At 40.5% G+C, this 21292-nt stretch overlaps 1 long non-coding RNA gene across 1 annotated transcript; it reads right to left on the bottom strand.

Moving 5' to 3' along the window:
- Window positions 1-447: 447 nt before the first annotated feature.
- Window positions 448-12837, bottom strand: LOC105516151. The gene is made up of 3 exons (XR_001002440.1): window positions 12787-12837; window positions 7306-7373; window positions 448-697 (listed from the first exon to the last, which is right to left on the bottom strand). It is a non-coding gene; the product is annotated as an uncharacterized LOC105516151 (long non-coding RNA).
- Between the last annotated feature and the right edge of the window lie 8455 nt (window positions 12838-21292).

The raw sequence follows: 21292 nt of genomic DNA, 5'->3' as shown, positions 1-21292 counted from the left end.
GCAATATCATTTGATGATGAAGAATGTAGACTTTGAAAGCTCATTTGGAGGTTCTAGCAGGGGAGCACAGCTACTCGTATACCCTTTACTGGAAGACTGGCCCTTCTCTATTGGGGATGGTCGTCCTCTTCAACCGAGCATGCAGCTTTGGGAGAGATACACATGGAGTGTTGAGGGAAGAAGGGGACACCTGCCTAGCCAGCCAGATCAGCTGGATCAAACCTGGTGATCAATGGGTGGCAGATGTCACAGCCAGATCTCCCTCACATCCAAGAACGTAGACTTTGAAATTAGGCAGACTGATTGGTTCAAATGTTGACTATGCTGTTCACTAGTGTGTGTGTGATTCTGGGCAAGGTATTGAACTTCTCGAGCTTTAATTTCTTACTATAAAAAAACACAAATAAAAAGATTATTGTGAGAAATAAATGAGATAAATATGAGATATTTTGATTCGTAGTAACTTTAGTATGATTCTTGATAATTGTTTGGAATTGGTGTTAGCGCTCTACTTTGCTGCATCTTTTCTCTTCAAACTCTCATCAACTATACTATACTGACATTTTCATTTCCAAAATAAAGCAGGCTGCCTGGCTCCTGGGTTGCCATTAAGTTTCACTGGATAGCATCAAGATGGACTTTCTCAAGTCTATGAGGGTATTTTTGGCCACCTATTCTCTTGCCTCAATTTTCTCATCTGCAAAATGAAAACAGAGCTACTGTGAATTTCCAGAAAGGTATGGAAGGTTTGCTTGGCTTTTAACTGTAAGTGATGGCCATTTAATTGTGTGCTCACTTCAGATGCAGGGAAAACCCAAGAGGACATAGGGAGTCACTCTTCATGAGAGGTCACTGAGGCCTTCCGGGTAACATGTTGGGCTGAGAGCTGCATTTAGACTCTCAGTCATACATTGAGATGGAAATTCTCATTCAACCTTTGAGTTTTTATGAAGCACCATGTGGGAGGCCCTCTGCTAGAAACTGACTTTCAGAAGTAAAGAAGACATGGGCTCTATCTTTAAGGAGGTCACAGTTTAATGAGGGAGGAGGGTGATGAGAGAATTCTTCCTGGAGGATGTTCCACTAGCTAACTTAGGGGTAAAAGGGAAAAAACAGGCAGAGAAGAGAAGGAGTGCTGTTTAAGAAGCAAGGGCTCCATACATTTATGCAAGGAGGTGAGAGAGAGAAAGGAGGCTAGGGAGGTGGGTAGAGAGACTGGGGGAGAGTTGGAGGGTAGAAGAAGGCAGATGGCAGTAGAAAACAGGGCTATATAGGTAGGAAAGGGTTAAGGTATGGAAAACTTTTAAGCCAAACAAAGGAGGTTGGACTGAGGGCCATGGAGAGCCACTGAAAGATTTTGGTAGTGAGTGACATAGTCAAATAAGCATTTCAGAAAGATGACTCTTACTTTCATAGAGTCTATTGAAATTAGACAAGAATAGAGGTGAGGAGAAATGAAGGGAGACTGATGCATTGATCCCAGTAAGAAATGATGTTGGCTTAAGCTACAGTGACAACAGGAAAAGGCACAGAATTCAGGGATATTAACAGGCAGCGTGGGCAAGTTTTATTAATCAATTGTATAAGATTGGTAAAGGAGCTGGATCAATAGTTATACCTAGGTTTCTGGCTTGGGCAAAATGTGCTGATAGCTTTCCATCAATTAGAAATTCGGAAGAAGGAGGAGGAAAGAGAATGAGTTAAGCTTTGCATTTAAGTGTGAGGAACGCAGAGTTTGGGACTGGGGAAGGTGAGCAGAAGTGTTCATGAGGCAGCCAGGTGGAAATGTGTGTGCAGCAGACAGCAGTACTCACTTGTGGATGAGAAGAGGGAGCAGGCTGCCATCAGCATCAGGTGGTGGCTGCAACCACATGCATATTGCAATGAATTCATTTGTTAAAATGAAGTTTAGACCAATTGAATGACTAATTAAAGGAAAGAAGGAAGTCACCCAGGGAGCAAGCAGAGGGAAGAGGGAACAGGGCTTAGGGTGGGAACTGTCTTCTGTCTTAGCAACCATAAACATCACCTTGTGAAGACTATTCAGCTTGGTTGTATCAGACTGAAGATGGAAAAACACTTGGTAAGCTACAGACATTATGCAATTCAACTCTCTAAAGACTGGCAGATTTTTAAAAATGCTATGTTTTGCTATCTTTGCAGCCAAGTTGAGTTGTAGCATGTTGAGTCTCAGCGATTGTATAATCTGATGGTCAAACAACCAAAACTGGTAAAACAAAACAAAACAGAACAGGCGGGTTTCCTGACTCAGTCATGACATGGATACAAACATGGCCACAAAAAGTGAAAGCAACTGCCTCAGAAGTGCTGACCTACTCCACGGCTGGGCCTGTTCTGCTCAGATTTGGAGACCCTTAATCCTAAAATATTTGCTGTCTTCTGAATAGCTTTTGGCAAGATGCTCAGAAGCAGTGCAAAATTTCAGTGTAAAATGTGATCTATTTCTCAGTTTTGTATTTGAGAAGCGACACTTGCATATAGGCTGCTACATGTCTCTGCTCACCCTGCGTAGTCCTAATCTTTATCTCCCTTCCACTTCCCAAATGCCAGGCTGGTGTCAGAATGGATAGAGGATTAGCAGGAAAATTCTCTCTTGTCAGCCCTGTTCCAACAACACCACAGAACTATTGCATATTCTACCTTTACTGCAGGCTGAGTGAGCTACTCCTCCTGTGAATAGGACTTAAGTGCACGGCGGGAGTCTAAATTATGAAATGGTAACCATCACTGTGTCTCAGAGAGAAGAATTCAGCCTTAAATGACGGGGCCAGAAGTCACACTTGGAGTTTCCAATTGTTCTGTTTTTCAGCCCCCCCAAAGCCTGCAGGTTTTATAAGGAGCTCTCTCCAAAAGCAAACTATACTAGTATTTTTTTTTTTTTTTTTACTTTAAACAAGAATGTTCTTCAGTTACTCAAAAGCACATGAAAGGCAAGAGGGGAAAAAATGGATTGGTGCTTCAGTGGGTTTTCCACGCTTGTTTTCTGACACCGTGAATTTAATGCATGTCCAGGTGTCTGCGTAAATCAGAGTAGCTAGTACAGTCTGAGCTCTGAGTTTTGTTTTGTTTTTTGCAGTTTTAAGGAACTCCAAAAAAGGAACTCAGCTGTGTTATCGCCTATAAATCCAGGCCCTGCTGAGAAGAGTTTCACTTCTATGAGGGTCTGGGGATCCTCTTTGGAGGGATCAGTTACTCAGTAATTAAGAAATCAGTAATTCAACAAACCAGTTGATGGGTGTGTCTCATTTTGTCCAAACCATGGATAATAAAAATCACAGCTTAGTGTCACAGGAAGTGGGAAGGTACTCTTCTTAAAAGAATAAAGTCAGGGCCGGGTGCGGTAGCTCACACCTGTAATCCCAGCATTTTGGGAGGCTGAGGCGGGTGGATCATCTGAGGTCAGGAGTTTGAGACTAGCCTGGCCAACATGGTGAAACCCCGTCTCTACTAAAAATACAAAAATCAGCCAGGTGTGGGGGTGGGTGCCTGTAATTTCAACTACTTGGGAGGCTGAGGCAGGAGAATCACTTGAACCCTGGAGGCGGAGGTTGCAGTGAGTGGAGATTGCGCCACTGTACTCCACCTCAAAAAAAAAAAAAAAAAAAAAGAAGAAGAAGAACAAGAAGAAGGTCAAGGTAAGGTGTACATCTTGGTCCAAAAGTAACAACACTGAAGAACAACTATTGTGTCTTTTTATACGATAGGTCCTGTACTGGTGTTTTATAAACTATGATGCAGTTATGATTACTCTGCCTATTTTACAGAAGAGGAAGATGAGGCACAGGGAGATTATTTCCCTTGCTCACGTTCACTCAATCAGTGGAAAAGGGGCTTGAACCCAGGTCCATCTGACTCCATGCCTGGGCTCCTATCCACTAAGTATACCAGAAAAGAGAAGAGTTATGTGGAATAGAGCATGATCCCATACTTTTTAAATGTGTTGAACTCCCACATTAGTGAAAGGGTTCCAGGATGCTCTTCTAGGGTAGTCTGAATGACCTGAAGACAAGATCGTATAAATAGATTCTACTCCATTAGGGTTGGCAAGGAAACTAATCACAAGTCTGCTCTGTGGTCTAAGTCTTGAGTACAATACACACAAGGAGAAATATTCTGTTCCCGAAACACGCATTTCTATCCTTGCTCTAGTGTGGTGATTATGAAGAACAGGGCAGTGGCTAGACCTCTATCAACACTGACGATATCAAATAGCATAACAGGAACTGCAGGAATAAAAAGCCCAGGCCCCACATTCAGTGTGACTCTGCAGAGTCACCACAAGGGAGCCACGAGTTCAGTCATGATTGTTCCTGAGTCAGTGCAGGAATCCTGAAATAAGTAGGAACTAATGACTTCAGTGGGGCGGGAGCACCTGCGTTTTTGCTCAAGGAGATTTTCCCATTGCTTGCTGTGGACTGTCCAGATTGCCTTTGACATTCCTTGAACATACCAGTCTGTTTCCGCCTCATGACCTTGTTGCAACTCTTTCTAGAACTTCACCTGAAAGACCCTTTGTGGCCTCCAGGTCATAGTTTTGATGTCATCCCTTTAGAGAGGCACTGTCTAATCAAATCAACAGCCTTTTCCCAGTGCTCATGTCCCAGTCACTCTTGGTCACATAACCCTGATTTATATTTCCACAGCACTTAAATTATCTTGTTCCATTTATTTGTTTCCATATGTTTACTATCTCTCCCCTTTCACTGGCATGTAGGCGCCATTGTTTCAGACACCTCGTTTGTTTTGCTCAGCGCCATATACCCCAGTGCTCATAACAGTCCCTCCTTTAATGAACGCTCAATAAACACTTCTTGAATGAACGGATGGATAAATGAATCAATGAATGGAATAAGACTGTGTCGTTGTTATTATTATGATCATATTGTGCTACCAAGCCCTCAGTGACTGGAGGAAACGTGTGGTCCTAGATGTCTAAGATCCAGACAATTCACTCAGTAACTGATTGAGAGGAGAAAAATAATAATCAGGGAGAGAGCGTACCTTCTGTAGGCTGAGGCCATTGCACATGCTAAATCATGTAACTACTGCAGATGAGGAAGTGTAGGCATAGCCACATAGCTGAGAAGAATAGAGAGCAGAGACGTGCACTGGAATCTCTGACTCCAATATTTTTTCATTGCAAATGGAAGGCTGGGGATGAGGGCCAAGTACAGTTTTAAGTATTTCAACATTGTCCATATTGTACAAATTGTTCATAGAAAAGTTTGGTAACTTGTGTAAAGTTACTTAGCTAAGAAGTAACAGGGGAACTTCAAAATCTATGTTGCTAATCGCTAGGATATAGAATCATCTTCCAGAAGAGATGACAAGGAAGGTTTTCAGAGGAGGCAGCAGAGAATCTGCGACTATCAGGATGGGGATTCTGGGAAGGACACTCCAACATTCCAAGCTAAGGATACTGCCTGAGCTAAAGCCTGCTGTGTTCTCTTTTCCTGCTGCCTGACATTCTTACTGATCTGCCTGAAATCCATATATTTTTGGAAATGTTGCTGCCTCTGATTTCTGGAAAAATGACACAGCCAAGACTGGAGTAAACAGGATTCATGAAGGCCATTGCTTCTCCTTGAGCCATTTTATCTGCGCTATCTGTGAACCAGACTCATGGAGTCCTAAGTGCATGGCCAGGTGGTCCAGCCTGGAGGTTCTGCCCTGTGAAAGGTGCAGGTATGTCTTCTGAGTGGGAAGTGGTTATAGCACCCATTTGTGTTTCATCTGTAACAATTAAATAGCCTCACAGCAGCCCCTGAGTTGCTGATGGGCTCACACCCCATTGCCATGTAATCACATCTAATCCCATTGAGCTCTGCTCAAAATAGCCATAATTGGTGGTTTTATCCAAATCAATAAAGACAGCTTCTACATATTGATTATCATCCAGGGTATAAAATCACCATCAGTTACCTGGAAAAGAGAAGCAGCCTGCCAAGGGAAAAGGTCAGATATTCCATCTGAACAGAGGAGGGAAGGGGGAGGCGGAACCAGTGAGTTTTAAGGTAATAGTATCAAATTACCTGAAAATGCACACAGTATACTCTTGTAATTTGCAACAACAGAGAGCCCAGAAATAGGTCAATCATTTAAGTGAGTCTTCAAGTTTTCTCTCAGTGATGTGCTGAGCTAGCTTGCATGAGCAGTCTTAAAGGGGCTGGAGCCAAGCTAGAGAGAGCGAGAGAGCCACAGGGCTCACAATAATGGTACAATTTCAGTCAAAGAGATGGCTCAAGCCTATTTCTTTTATCCAATTAATGATCAACAGAGATTCTCAGCCACTGTCATGAGTGATTATGGGAAAAGACAAAGGAGGGGGGTGAAGAGACCTTTCCATTTGAGCACCCAGGACATGGAGAGTGGGAGGAACTCACTTCCAAAATGATTGCAAGGCATTTTCCACAACAGCAATGGAATACAGAGACTGCCCAGTTCTAAAGTTTATACTTCTAATTGCAGAATTAAAAATGAACACGCTGTTTACTTATTGCAAGATGGAACTCATTATCCCAGTCTTCTTTCTAGCAAATATTAAAACAAAAATTGCATAAAATCATCCAACATCATTAATGGAAGACACAATGAAAAAAAGACAATTCACTCACAATATTGCTACTTCAACATATTAAAACTGGTCTTGGGCAATTCCTGAGTCCAGTTTTCTCTTCTGTTAAACGGTAATAGCAGGGATGACCACAAGATTATTAGAATTTGACTTTTAAAAATTCATTTATGAATGTCCTCTTAAAGTCCTTGCCTAAATGACTAAATCATTTCCATATGGCTATGATTATTATAGAAATATAAGTGGCTATCACCTTTATCTTTTCCCCTTTAGTTCTTTCTTCATAAATATGCCATTTTAAGAGCTGCATACAATTCTATTAAGTGAATATTTACTTAATCTCCTGTTGTGAGATATCATCTTCTATGATAGATAATATTTCAAAGAATGTCTATGGCACAAAATTTACTCTTTCTTTTGGATTATTTTCTCAATATAATGCGGAGAAGTGGGGTATTTATGTCAAGGGTATTGTGATACCACAACCAAGGAATTAGAAAGGCTTAACCTGCCAGAAAAAGTCCTACCAATGATTTTACTAGAAGGAAAACAGTCAAACCCAAAGGTAGTTTGTAATGCAAGAATATTAGGTAGAAAAATCAGTACAAATTCCATTTTACAGATGAAGAAATTTGAGAATTTGGAGAGACTATTTAAGAATACACAAATATTAATATAACAGTCAAGAAGTAGACACAGCCTTCGCTTACCACAGGTGTTTGTTGAGGAAAAGTAGGCTTATCAGCTCTTTTCTTGTGTTCTGGGCTGGATGGCTGCACTGGGAAAGTGGAAAGAAACCAAGATGCTGAGGGGAGGGAACATGGTTATATAGCTTGACAGAATAGAATCTGCAAATGGCTGACTCTACCAGTAAATATCAATTGTGACATGCCCATTATTGATAGCTAGGTTTTCATGCCTCAAAGTGGAGGATTCCAGTCCTCCCATTTTGTGTGATGATTGAATAGGGTATCTGCCAGGTAAAGATTTTTTTACTTCCATGTACTTCTGTTTCCTTTCATGGAGGTGAAAAGAGGGTGGATAAGCTTCACCTGTTTTATCTAACTTAATTAATGCAATTATAACTTTGAATGAGCTCCTTGGGGAGATTTGGTTTATGAATAATGACTATATTTTTAATACATTGCACTACTCCAAACAAAAAAATAAAATCAGCAAAATAAATGAACAAAATAAAATGAGATCACCAAAGGCTTTTTTTTTTTTTTGGTTGTCACTCTTCAAAGTCATGGATTTGATTGTATTTGTTTTCATAAACTAATGTATTCCTAGATGATAATATTCAATATGAACCTAGAAAGTCTGTAGTCTTCCAAATATGTGGGTTACCAAGACATAGGACAAAGCCAAAGCTGGTGGATTACTGCTGCTAAGCCTAGAGTTTTATCATTAGTCCCGACTTCCTCTCACTATATCCATTTTCTCTGGAACATGGATCTATTACTGTGACTTCAGTTATATTCTCTATATAGATGACTACAGTATCCACAACTCCAGCCAAAACCTCTCTCAAGTTTTAGACTGGTAGAGATGGCCATCTACCTGCTATCTCCCATGGGATATTTCTTGAACACTTGCAACTCAACTCAACTTTTATTTTCCTCTGTATTTTATCCTCTACTCCATCCCACCTCTCAATGCATTCCAACTGGATTCTCTTCTATCTTTGAAGCTTCCAGGGATGGCTCTATCATCCAACCAATCACCCAGCCAAACATGGGATTTATCTTTTCCTCCTTAACTTCTCTTATGTCTCTTGTTTAATCAGCCATCAAATTTATTTGCTTTTATTTCCGAAGTATTACTGTGATTCACCCCCCTCCTCTCAATCTCTGTAATATCTGTGCTGGTTTATTTATCGTCTCAGGCCTGGGCCAGGACAACAACTTCTTCAATGGCCCCCGTTTCCAGTCTTGACTCTCTTCAATCTGTCTTTACTTTGCTATCAAAACTAACAATATTCTAATAAACAAATGTGGCCATGTAATTTCCTTTCTTGGGACTTTTCAATGGTTTAACATGATGTGCTAGGAAGTCAGTAAATGTGTGTGTGTGTATGTGTGTGTTTGTGTGTATAAAATGAATGAGTGAGTATAAGATACTGACCACACTCCTTGGCTCACAAGGCCCTTTATAATATGTCTCTGCTTACATTTCTAGTCATACATTCTATAATTTCTAACTTACTAATTTATATACTAATAATTCAATAAACATATCATATTATGTCACTTCTGTGGACAGTCCTGGAAAGCTCTTTCTCATTTTCTTCATTTGGATAACTTTTAAGCTTTTTGGGGGGGCTCACTTTATGTGTCAATTTCTGTGTCTCATCCATTCTAATTTATTTATTCTAACAAATCTAATTATCCACACTATACCAAAAACTGTTAGGCACTAGGAACAAAATGGCAAATTAGGGGATCTTTGCCCTAAAGGATAGGTAGAGAGACAGACATGGAAACCAATAGATATTATTCATTGAAAGAAAGGTTATAATAGAAGAGGAATACAAGAAAATGATGAACAAGATGAAGAGAAAATAGAAGACTTTAATTATTCAAATCTACCTGTGGCACTTAGGAGCTGGGAGGAAAAGCATCTCAAGCAAATGAACCAATGTGTATAAAAACAAGGTATGAAAGAAGCTGGATGGGTGATGTTATGAGTTAAACCGTGCCCCTCCAACATTCACATGGTGAACTTCTAATCCCCAGTACCTCAGAATGTGACCTTATTTGAAGATAGGGTCCTCACAGAGGCAATCAATTTAAAATGAAGTTATTAGGGTAGACCCTCCTCCAATGCAAATGGTGTTATTCTCAGAGAGACCAGTTCTTTCTGTTGAAGACTAATAGAAGACAAGTAAAGACAATTAAGCAATTGAGAGTTGAGTTTTAGCAAACTCGTTCTCATGGTTGGATAGGGGATAGATCAGAGGTAGGGAAGTGGAGAGGCTGGTTGAACATCATGAGGCTGTGGCAAATCCTTCAGAAGACGGAGGTGGAAAGCTTGGCCCAACTCAGTGGCAGGGTGGTTAGAGAAGATGAAGCAGATATGGAAAATATTTATGAAGGAAAATTGGCAGCAGTTGGTGACATGACTGGATGTGTGAGTGAACGGCACTGGCAAATTGCTTTCATTGCATTTATCCTTATATTATGAGCAACTAACTGAGCCTATGCCCGAAAGTACAAAGAGAGAAGACACAAACTAAAGAAAAAACTGAGGTAGATAATGACAGATTTCCTCCCAATGTATCTCCAGCCTTGATTCAGACCTTGTGGCACAGTCCAGACAATTGTAAGTCCTATTCCTAATGGTTCAATATTAAAAAACAGTGGGGACTTATTAAAATTGGTTATGTATAAAGCCCAAAAACAAATAAAAGGAAACTGTTAAAAGAAGTCACCAAGAGAATAATAATAGAAGAAACAAACAAAACATCAGGGGGCTTCCCTTCTTCTAGAGACTGCACAGAAACTGTGATAGGTTAATGTCTGTGTCAACTTGACTGGACCACGGGATGCACAGATGTCTGCCCGAGCAATATTTCTGAGTGTATCTGTCTGTGAGGGAGTTTCTACCACAGGTTAGCATTTGAATTGGTGGACTGAGTGAAGTGGATTGCCCTCTCCAGTGTGGCTTGGAATCATCCCATTCATTAAGGATCTGAATAGAACAAAAATATAAAGGAAGAGAGGATTTGCCCTCTCTGCCTGTCTGCTTGAACTGGAGCATCAGTCTTCTCCCTGCCTTGGTGATCCTGTCTCAGGCCTTCAAACCCAGATGGGAATTTATACCATCTTCTCTCCAGCTCTTAGGCCTTCAGATTACACCACCAACAACTTTCCTGGTTTTTCAGTTCACAGTGGGCAGATCATGGGACTACCTGGCCTATGTCATCAATGAATGTTTGCCAATACTTTGTAATCTTTCTCTCTCTCTCGCTACACAAACACACACACACACACACACACACACACAGAGAGAGAGAGAGAGAGAGAGAGAGAGAGAGAGAGAGAGGAGAGAGAGCTTCTCTTGGTTCTGTTTCTCTGGAGAACCCTAACGCAAATACCCTTTCTTTGTTCCTGCCTCCCTCCTTTCATTCCTCCTTTTCCTCTTTTCTCCCTTCAGCAAATAGTTACTGAGCTCGAACTTTATGCTAGGTGCTACATTAAATGTCAGAGGTATGTAGATATAAAATAAACAGATAAAAAAGCAAAAAATTGTATGAGGACCTTATGATTTAGTGGACGAAGGATGTGTAAACAAGGAATCATAGTGTTATGTAGTAAGAGTTGTAGGCACTCAGAGCTTATTGACAATGCCTTGCTCTGCTTGAGGGAACTAGGAGAGATTTCTCAGAAGCTGTGATTCTTGAGCTGGGTCTTGGGAAAGGTAAGGAGAGGCTCAAAGGCTTGGGAGTGATATCTTCGGGGAAATGCAAACAGTTGTCCGACTACTGAATTAGGCCATCTCAGGGCAGACAGAAACCAAGTGAGGAAGGGTGGTCTAGAGGCCTGATCTTGTAAGCCTGACATCTTTTCATTGAACTATTACCAGTTTGGTCCATGAAACAAACAAACTTTTGATTTCACAAACAGAAAGTATTTTCCAGACTCTCTGTTCTCAAACATGCAGGCTTCAAAAAATAAAAATAAGAAAAAAAATAAGTTAAAGAAATGAATCTAAACTCAGAGAGCTTCACTTGGGTCCTACTGTGGTAAACTAAACAAACTTCTCCAAGGATCTGGGCTTCAGCTTCTTTGTTAGACACTGTTGCTTAGGGCAAAGGCTGTAGAATTTGGATACAAGTTAGCACTCAGTGACTTACTGGCCAAACCACCCAGGATTAGTTGCTTTGTTTCCCTGAGTCTTCTTTTGCTTACTGAGCAGTACTTAAACTCCAGGCCTCAGTTTAACTTCCTTCAGGAAAGCTGCAGTCACCACTGCTTCTGCTGGGCCTAGGAGGTTAGCAGTAAAATGCACATGTATAATGAGTGAGAGAGGGAAAGCAACTGTCTCTAGTCTTTTTGGGTTGGGCACAAGAGCCGCCAGCCAGAACTGGCACGAAAGGTTTGGGGAATCAGAGCACGGCTACATCAGCACCTTGAGTGAAGTAAATAATTCAGCTAAATGAAAGTACTGCAGTTGGTAGTTTTGACTGCAGCAGAGCCATCTAGTCAAAAAGCATAATCCCAGGGTATGAAAAATCACAAACAATCACAGGACATTGGTACAAGGAGGAAGCTTATAGGCTATTGATTCAAACTCCTTCATCGTACAGAGGAGAAAACCAAGAGTCTAGGAAAGCTCAGCTAACCAAGTATTATTAGGCATTCCACTACTCTTTTATTAGGAGAAATCTGGTATTAGGAAAAACTCAATTCACCTGAGCAACTGGTTTGGTCCTTATCTTTTGGGTATGGAAAACCTGATTATAGACTGGGTTGCCAGATAAAATACAGGACATCCAGATAAAGCTAAATTTTTGACAGACACTAAATAATTTTTTTTTTTTTTTACTATAAATGTATCCTTAATACAGCATACATATAGAATACTAAAATTATTCATTTTAATCAGAAATTCAAATTTAACTTGGCTTTCTGTTATTATTTTTCTATATCTGGCAACCTTAATTATAGAGTATCTTTTCATCTCCCATCTTTGCTCGGAGTCTCGCTCTGTCCCCCTGGCTGGAGGGCAGTGGCGCGATCTCGGCTCACTGCAAGCTCCGCCTTCCGGGTTCCCGCCATTCTCCTGCCTCAGCCTCCCGAGTAGCTGGGACTATAGGTGCCCGCAACTGCGCCCGGCTAATTTTTTGTATTTTTAGTAGAGACGGGGTTTCACCGTGGTCTCGATCTCCTGACCTTGTGATCCGCCCGCCTCGGCCTCCCAAAGTGCTGGGATTACAGGCGTGAGCCACCGCGCCCGGCCCATCATTGTTTTCTACAGTACTTTATGGTATGCACTTGGCTTTATCTTGTTTGTTTATTTTCCATTCACCCTTTTCTTCATTAAAAAAATCTAGTTGTGACAAGTACCTCAGTAAGTAACATCAAAAACTTTGCTTGGATATTAACTTAAAAAACAGCCACATCATGGGGTACTAATTAAGGGCTATACTTTGTACTCAATCCTGAAGATGTAAATATAAGTAATACCTTCTGTCCAACCTCAAAGAGCCCTACTCAAGGCGGGGTCAGGGGAAAGACCGTTGTTTATACAAGTAATCAAAATGCAGAGAGACAAATTATGAGGTCCAAGGTCACACAGCTAGTTGGTGTCAGAACCAAGCTGTGTTTCCTTACATTGCATTCCATGTAGTGGGCTAGTTCACAAGAAGTTTATTACCCATATCTACCTAAATACCTATGGGACAGTTCAGTAGGCACTGATCATTTGGCCTTCTCAGCACCCATCATTTTTCTAGGAGTAGCATCCCTTTATAGAGGCAATTGCTGCTTCTCTTCCTCAAACTTTTCACTATTAATAGGATCTTCCGATCAGTGTACTTCTTCTCCATGACCTCAGATGTTTGATTCAGGGTGTGGACACGTGACTCAAGCCAGAGCAAAGTCCTTCCCCAAGAATTCCCAAATTGGAACAAGAGAAAAGGCAGTCCCTCTCTGGTGGCAAAGATGGAGATGTAAACGTAAGCAACAGCCATATACCTTGTGGTGTGGAGGAAGCCAGGCTGAGCACATAAAGTTAATAAACATAGAGTAGCAGAGACACTTGCAGCATTCATGTCTTTAATTTCAGCTGTTCTCAAAGCTATGCTGCAAGTCTGCTCGATCCTTCTAGCCGAAAATAATTTTAGTCATGTTTTTGTCTCTTGCAACCAAAAGGGTTATGGCTAATAGAGATAATTTGAGCTGAATTACTATTGGCATTTCCCCAATGGGCTTTCAGAATAATGTGCTATAGCACAGTTTACACAAAGCTTGTTCTGTCTCTATGCAATGCAGAAAAGCTCCTGTTGTTTTAAAGGTACTGCTAAACCAGTATTATCCCAGTCAGCTTCCAAGACACCCTCAAGATGCCTTCACTTATGACAGATTTGTGTCTAGCAAGATCAAGCAGCACCATGGTGGGTTAATGCTAAATAGTCAAGCTGACTTCAAAATCTCCAAACTAGCTGCATGCTGCTGTTATCATTGCTCCCATTTTAAAAATGGGGAAATTAAAACCTGGAGAGGCAAAGGAAGTTGTTCAAGTTCATACATACTTGGCTAAGTTTATTCTAGAACCTATGTCTCTTGTCACTTAGAATATTGCTTGTTCCACTATAGTCCCTCTTAAAAGCTGCTATCCCTTTTTAGGATATTCAATCCGGAAAAAAACAACATTGATATGACAACATGAAAAGAGCAAAAATTTCTCAGGCTTTATGATTACGTATTAAAATTTATCAGTCATTTTGGGGAGGAAGCCTTAAGAAAGTTGTTAGACATAATATACACTTGAGCATCCTCGTTTTGGCTGTACATCACAATCCCTTGTGAAACCTTTTAAAGTAAAGATTTTTGAGTCACCTCCATTCCCACAGAAACCAACTGAGGAAGAATGTTTGGGAGATGGGTGCTAGGTTTTCACATATTTAAAGAACTCCAAGGATGATTTGGATTGAACTGGTCTAAGGACTAGCCTTTAGGATCAGTAATGTAGATATTTTTTTTGAGAGGGGGGTTCTATATCCTCAGTGTTTAATTAACAACATTTAGAAAAAAATGTTTCCTGGTTGGATTGATATAACCATTTATAAAACCAGTGTAGACATACTATTTTAGCAATGTTATACCTCATTCATTCAACTAATACTTACTAATTCCCTACAAGTTGCTGGGTTCTGCACCAGCCACTTGAACTCAAAGATGAGTCAGATGGCTTCTTGCCATCAAGAAGCGTTGAAGGACAGATAATAGATGAGTATACATGATATTTAAATGAGATGGTGATGTCAGTGTACCATGGGTGGGTGTTCCAGGGAAGAAGCTGGTGAGAATCAGGAAGGGTTTCTTAGGAGAGTATTTGAACTGGGTCCTGAAGGGCAGGTAGTATTTGGATGTGCAGATGACAGGAAGATCAACTCAGACAGAGGAAACAGCATGAGCCAAGAATAGGAGCAGGGAAAGAATAGTAGTAATCATAATAATGATAACTATAATAACAATAATAGCAGCAAGCAATTATTGAGCACTTGCCATATATGCCAATTACTGTTGTAAGTGCTTTGTGTGGGCATCTCATTCAATCCTCACAATAAAGCAATGAAGTAGGTGCAATGAACTATTATTCGTCATTATACAGATGAGAAAACTGAGTTACAGATAGGTTTAGTAATATGCCCAAGGTCAGGTGCAAAATAAAGTAGGTGGGGGAAGGATTTCTATTTTGTTCAATAAGTTTTTGGGGAATGAGTGGATATTTTAATCCAATACCGTCATTTCAAAGATGTGGAAACTAAGGTTCAGAAAGGTTAGGCTCACTCAACTGGTTGGTGGCAGTGTTAGAATAAGAGTTATTTTAATGCATTTTCCATTAGGCTAAGCATGCAGTTTGAGACCAAGTGAGAGCAAAATCTTAGTATATCATTTTCTCTTCATCAAAAATTGTTTTGAGGAACTGTGATATCTTGAAAAGTAGCTAAACCCAGGGCTGATCTCTAACCAAGATACAGCTTTTAAATCAGGAGGACAAATCACAAGGAAGAGGAAGTAAAGCATGGTAGAGTGGAACTTGTTTTGGACAAGTCTTATCTATAAAATGTTCTCACCTATAAAGAGATGCAATTAGACAAGAAGATTCCTAAAGGTCCTTCTATGTTGGCTATTCTGTCTGATCCTAGGCAGGGCTTGAAACTGAGATTATGTCTATATAGCTCTCTAAGTTTAATGGACTGAAATATAGCCAGCAATAAACAATCATGCTCTAAGAAACCTACATCTGGAGGCCAGAAAGCAGCTGTTAGGTAAATGGAGAGGGTAGCATTGTTTGATTGAGTCTTTATTCTTCACTTACTGTTTCAGATGATGCTAAGAAAGTCATCTGATGCATTTATGAAAACCTCCAGGACCTAATCAATTTCCTCCTTCCAAAAGATGGGACTTGGCAGGAGAGAGCATCATTTTCTGTGATGCTGCAAACTGAAGAAAAGACAGTTATCTTTGGTTGAGGCCACCTCGGCACTTCTGGCTTATTGTCTATGGCTTCACCCTGGAGAGCATGCCCCATCTGACCTGAGCTGAAAGCATTCCCTACTTTAAGTAACAAGACAGGTTCATGTGTATTCCCTATGTTGTGCTGCATTTTTTTAAGTAAAACAAATTTTAAAAATGAGAGTTGAGTGTTGTTTATAATTCATTTTGACTGATGCCATCGCATCTAATGCAATATTTGGCTGTTTTACCTGTTTAGAAGCCTGAGAAGAGCAGTGATCCAGGAAAACATTCTCCATCTATTGTAGAACAAGATGGATGGAGAACATTTTTTCCACACAGCAACAATGATTACACTTTAAATTTATATAGCACCTGTCTCTGGAGAGTCTCAGAGAGACTTTGAGAATACTTTTTTTCATTCCTTATTTTAAGAAGCCTGTAATGTCAGTTAAAGAGATCTCTTGTCACATGCAGAAAGTGAGGCACACAACTAGCCTCCAGATTTCTTGAAAATTCTCCAGTCTGTAGTTTTGTTGCTAAAGCCAAGGTTGCCCCTGGCCCAGGCACCAAAGAACAGCACTGATTTATCTAGTCCCTGAATTTTGAACACATTGGCAGCTCTCTGGTGAATGCGAAGGCAAGCAAAGATCCTTGCTCTCAAGTTTGTTAAAATATCAGAGTCAATATTGAGCATAATTGGAGAAGAGATTTATAAATATGGAGAGGGGAAGTCTAGAGAGAAACCTGAAGTGTTAGATTGGAACTGGAGATAAAGCAGTAAACTCATAGCTTTGTTTTAAAATATATATATACACATAGATGTAGAAATAGACATAGATGTGTATATATATGTATGTATCTATATGCATGTGTGATAATGTATGTATATACATGCATATATTTCTTACTGCTGAAAGGACCTAAAAACAATGCCATTCCAGGAGCAATGTGCACACCCGGCTCCCATATCTTGCTTTCCAAATATAATTTTTTGCTAAAAGGAAACAAGGTCCCATGGAAAAAGGGTTGATTCCAAGGCTGAGGCAGGAAAAGTATAAGATGAGCTCGATACATTTTTGGCAACAGAAAGCAGGAAAATAGAAAAATGCTCAAAGAATATGGTAACAAGTCAAAGGAAATAAGAGTTAGATTTGTCCCAAATCTAGGACAATTTACCCATCAAAATAAATAATGATTGTAACATTTTATGCAACCACTCATTGCATAAAATAGAAATCCTTGAGTTCATACTGTAGAGAGAGAGAGCTTCCTTATAGTTCCAATAAAACTTTATTTACAAAAATAGGCATTGAGCTGTATTTGGCCTATGGGCTGTAGTTTTCTGACCCTGAACTAAAGGAAGCCATTGAAGACTTTGACCCTACAATAACCTTGGGAAGATGCATCCAGCTACTGGATAGAAAATGGATTGCAGGGAATAGAATAAAAGTGGAAAGAAAAACTAGGAGGCTGTTGCAATGGTCCACATGTTTGCACCATGGAGAAACCAACACAGCTTTTATAAGACAAATATACCTGGGAATTTGGCCTCACAAACCTCAGCTGGCACACAGCTGGGTCTGTCTGTCCTTAGCTCACCTTGATTCTCACCATCTTGCCAGTTTAGCCACCTCTGAAATCTCAGCTACCTCTGAAATCCTACGTCAGAGTTTGTAAATCATCTTGGGAGCCCAATTATTCCTTTTCTTTGCTCTACGGTGTTTTTGATTTCGAGAGCTAAGTCTGTACTATTTGTATGAGAGGAAAAAATCAATAGAAAGATAAAGTTTAATAAAAAAATACATTCTCCATTGACTTTAATTAACTTGGCCTTAGGTTTACAACTCTGGCAAGTATGGAAAATGAGAAAAAAAAGAGAGAGAGAGAGAAAAAAATCTCATATCTTACCCTATAACACAAAGCTTTTTAAGAATAAAATCTCAAATTGAAATCTGAATGTATCAACAGTTTATTTGCCAGCAACAAGTTGAAGAAAAAGGATAAAAAAGAAAAGAAAAGAAATTATCTTGTAGGATATGACAAAGAACAGGCTGGCACTTTTAACTCCTGTGATAAATGGCCAAACACCAGAATGAGGCCAGTGGTTTATTGATGTCATAGAACCCTTTACATGTTCTTCCAGAATCAAATGATCATTGCTTTGGTGTCTTCTCCAATCTCATGACTTAAGATCCATAGTCTTTGAAACCTGTTGATATTCGCTAGTTTTAGCACTGATTCTTTCTGCCAGGAAACAAGGTTCTCCCTGGAGGAGGAATGGTCAGGAGGAATGACGTGGGGTTTTTGCCTCCTGGCAGGTGTCTGCAGAGAGAACCCATGAATGCATGGATATTTCACAAAATTTCACACCCATGAGACTTTTCTGTCATTTGAAATGATGCAGGCTATTAGTAGACATGTACAGTAGTATAGTATATAGGTACACATGCACACATGTGTACAGGATGCTACACATATTCCATAAATTCATGTGTGCACTCAATTGCACAATAGATACATGAGTGAACATCTATTAGCATAGATAGTTAAAGCATATATCTGCATAATCAAATAGATGGTGTCATGCAAATATAACACACTATATTTCTCTATACACTTACAACAGGCATTTATATGAAAATACATGGGGCCGGGCTCGGTGGCTCAAGCCTGTAATCCCAGCACTTTGGGAGGCCGAGACGGGCGGATCACGAGGTTAGGAGATCAAGACCATCCTGGCTAACACGGTGAAACCCCGTCTCTACTAAAAAATACAAAAAACTAGCCGGGTGAGGTGGCGGGCGCCTGTAGTCCCAGCTACTCGGGAGGCTGAGGCAGGAGAATGGCGTAAACCCGGGAGGCGGAGCTTGCAGTGAGCTGAGATCCGGCCACTGCACTCCAGCCCGGGGGGCAGAGCAAGACTCCGTCTCGAAAAAAAAAAAAAAAATACATGTAAGTCTAAAAATACATTTAAGAGTAGAACTACAAACATATCCAGGTATGTGTACCATACATACATACACAGCATCTATATATAATATTCATGCGAGTTACACGATCTGGTCCCCATCATCCCTGACTATTTCCCCTATGACTGTAATAATTTTCCCTCCATCATTATATTCCAGACTATTCCCTGCTGTCCCACAAATGTCAAGTACATTCTCACCTTAGAGTTTTTTGTACTGGTTGCTCCCTGTAAATGAAATACCCATTCCAGATCCACCAGACTATGGATCTTAAGTCATGAGACTGGAGAAGACACCAAAGCCATGAGATATCATGAGGACTATTTTATCACTTCTTTTAAATGTCTGTTCAAATATTAGCTTCTCAATGAAATCTATATAACCACTCAATCATTCTATTTAAAATTGCAGCCCACTCATTCCAGCCCATGTGCTTATCTAAATTGCTTTATTCTAGCATTTATCACCTTATATCATATCGTATACTTATTTATTATGTTTACTTTCTATCATTACTCTCCCCCTCTTCCATCAACCCCCAGCCCCCGCCAGCTGAAATGTAAACTCTAGGAGGGACAGGGCTATTTTTCTGGTTTGTTCATGAAACAAACTATATTTGTCCACTAATGTTCTAAGCAACTAGAACAGAGCTAGGTTCAGAAAACACTTGGCATATATATGTGTTGAATGAATGAATGAATGGATATACTCATATATGAATAAAATGTAGATATATATGTTTGCTGAACCACGTCTATATATTATGAGTGGCAACATTTATTCCTATAAATATTCCTATGGTTAAATGCAAGCATATATGTGTTCATATTCAAAGGAACTGAGACACATTGGTAAGGGGTGTGTGTGTGCGTGTATGTGTTTGTGTATGGAAAGTATCTGCTCCTGTTGGATGTGCTCACTAACTCACATTGGAATGTGAAAGGAGTGGGTCTGAGTGACTCCCTGGGCACCCTAGCTATAGTAAACTATCACTATAGTTCATAAAGAGATAAGTCTAAGGTAGCAAGAAGTTTTGGGGGAAAAAATCTACATTGGACACTGGGAGATAGATTTTGGACGCTGAGAACTATGTTGGTTCCCAGAACTTAAGTGTCAGGAATGAACTCTGTTCTCTATTAAACTGGATAACAAACTAGTTCAGAATTTCAGCTTTGAAAGCTTTACTATAAGGTGAGGGAGAGGGACAAGATAGAATAGTTTTGATTTCTTTAGATCTGGGCTCAAACATACCTCTCTCTTTCAAGATTTTCATCAGGCTTTTCCTCGGGAATATGAACTAGACTTACAGGGAAGGTTTCAGGTCAGAAGCCACGACTTTTGGAGACTGGTGAAAACATAAAAGTCACATATTTCTCTTCTCTGCTTTCCCCTGTTATTGACTGGATATTTGTGCCCCCTCAAAATTCATATGTTGGCCGGGTGTGGCGGCTCACACCTGTAATCCCAGCACTTTGGGCCAACATGGTGAAACCCCATCTCTACTAAAAATACACAAATTATTTTTTTTTTTTTTTTTTATTTTTTATTTTTTTTTTTAGACGGAGTCTCGCTCTGTCACCCAGGCTGGAGTGCTGTGGCCGGATCTCAGCTCACTGCAAGCTCCACCTCCCGAGTTCATGCCATTCTCCTGCCTCAGCCTCCCGAGTAGCTGGGACTACAGGCGCTGCCACCTCACCCGGCTAGTTTTTTGTATTTTTAGTAGAGACGGGGTTTCACCATGTTAGCCAGGATGGTCTTGATCTCCTGACCTCGTGATCCGCCCGTCTCGGCCTCCCAAAGTGCTGGGATTACAGGCTTGAGCCACCGCGCCCGGCAAAAATACACAAATTAACCAGGTGTGGTAGCGGGCACCTGTAATCCCAGCTACTCAGGAGGCTGAGGCAGGAGAATCTCTTGAGCCTGGGAAGTGGAGGTTGCAGTGAGCCGAGATCGCGTCATTGCGCTTCAGTCTGGGCGATAAGAGTGAAACTCTGTCTCAAAAAAAAAAAATTCTTATGTTGAAACCTAATCCCTCACGTGATGGCATTTGGAGGTTGGGGCTTTGGAAGGTAATTATGTCATAAGGACCCTGCCTTCATGAATAGGAGTAGGATACTTATAAAAGAGGTCTCAAGAGAGATCCCTCACCCCTTCCACCATGTGAAGACACAGCAAGAAGGCCCAGACCAGAAACCAAATCTCAAAGTGCCTTCATGTAGGACTTCCCAGACTCCAGAACTGTGAGAAATAAACCTGTTATTTATAAGCCTCCTAGTCTACGTTATTTTGTTACAGCAGCCCAAATGAACTCACACATTATCTTTTTCTTTCTGTTTTTTTTTTTTTTTTTTTTTTGATGGAGTCTCACTCCCATCGTGCAGGCTGGAATGCAGCAGCATAATCTCAGCTCACTGTAACCTCTGCCTCCCGGGTTCAAACAATTCTCCTCCCTCAGCCTCCCGAGTAGCTAGGATTACAGGTGCCCACCACAATACCCAGCTAATTTTTGTATTTTTAGTAGAGATGGGGTTTCACCA

This window comes from Colobus angolensis, unplaced genomic scaffold (genome assembly GCF_000951035.1).
Source record: "Colobus angolensis palliatus isolate OR3802 unplaced genomic scaffold, Cang.pa_1.0 Scaffold276, whole genome shotgun sequence".
In the NCBI taxonomy this organism is placed as follows: domain Eukaryota; kingdom Metazoa; phylum Chordata; class Mammalia; order Primates; family Cercopithecidae; genus Colobus; species Colobus angolensis.
Note: the sequence above shows the minus strand (reverse complement) of the source record. Positions and strands in the feature narration are given on the sequence as shown.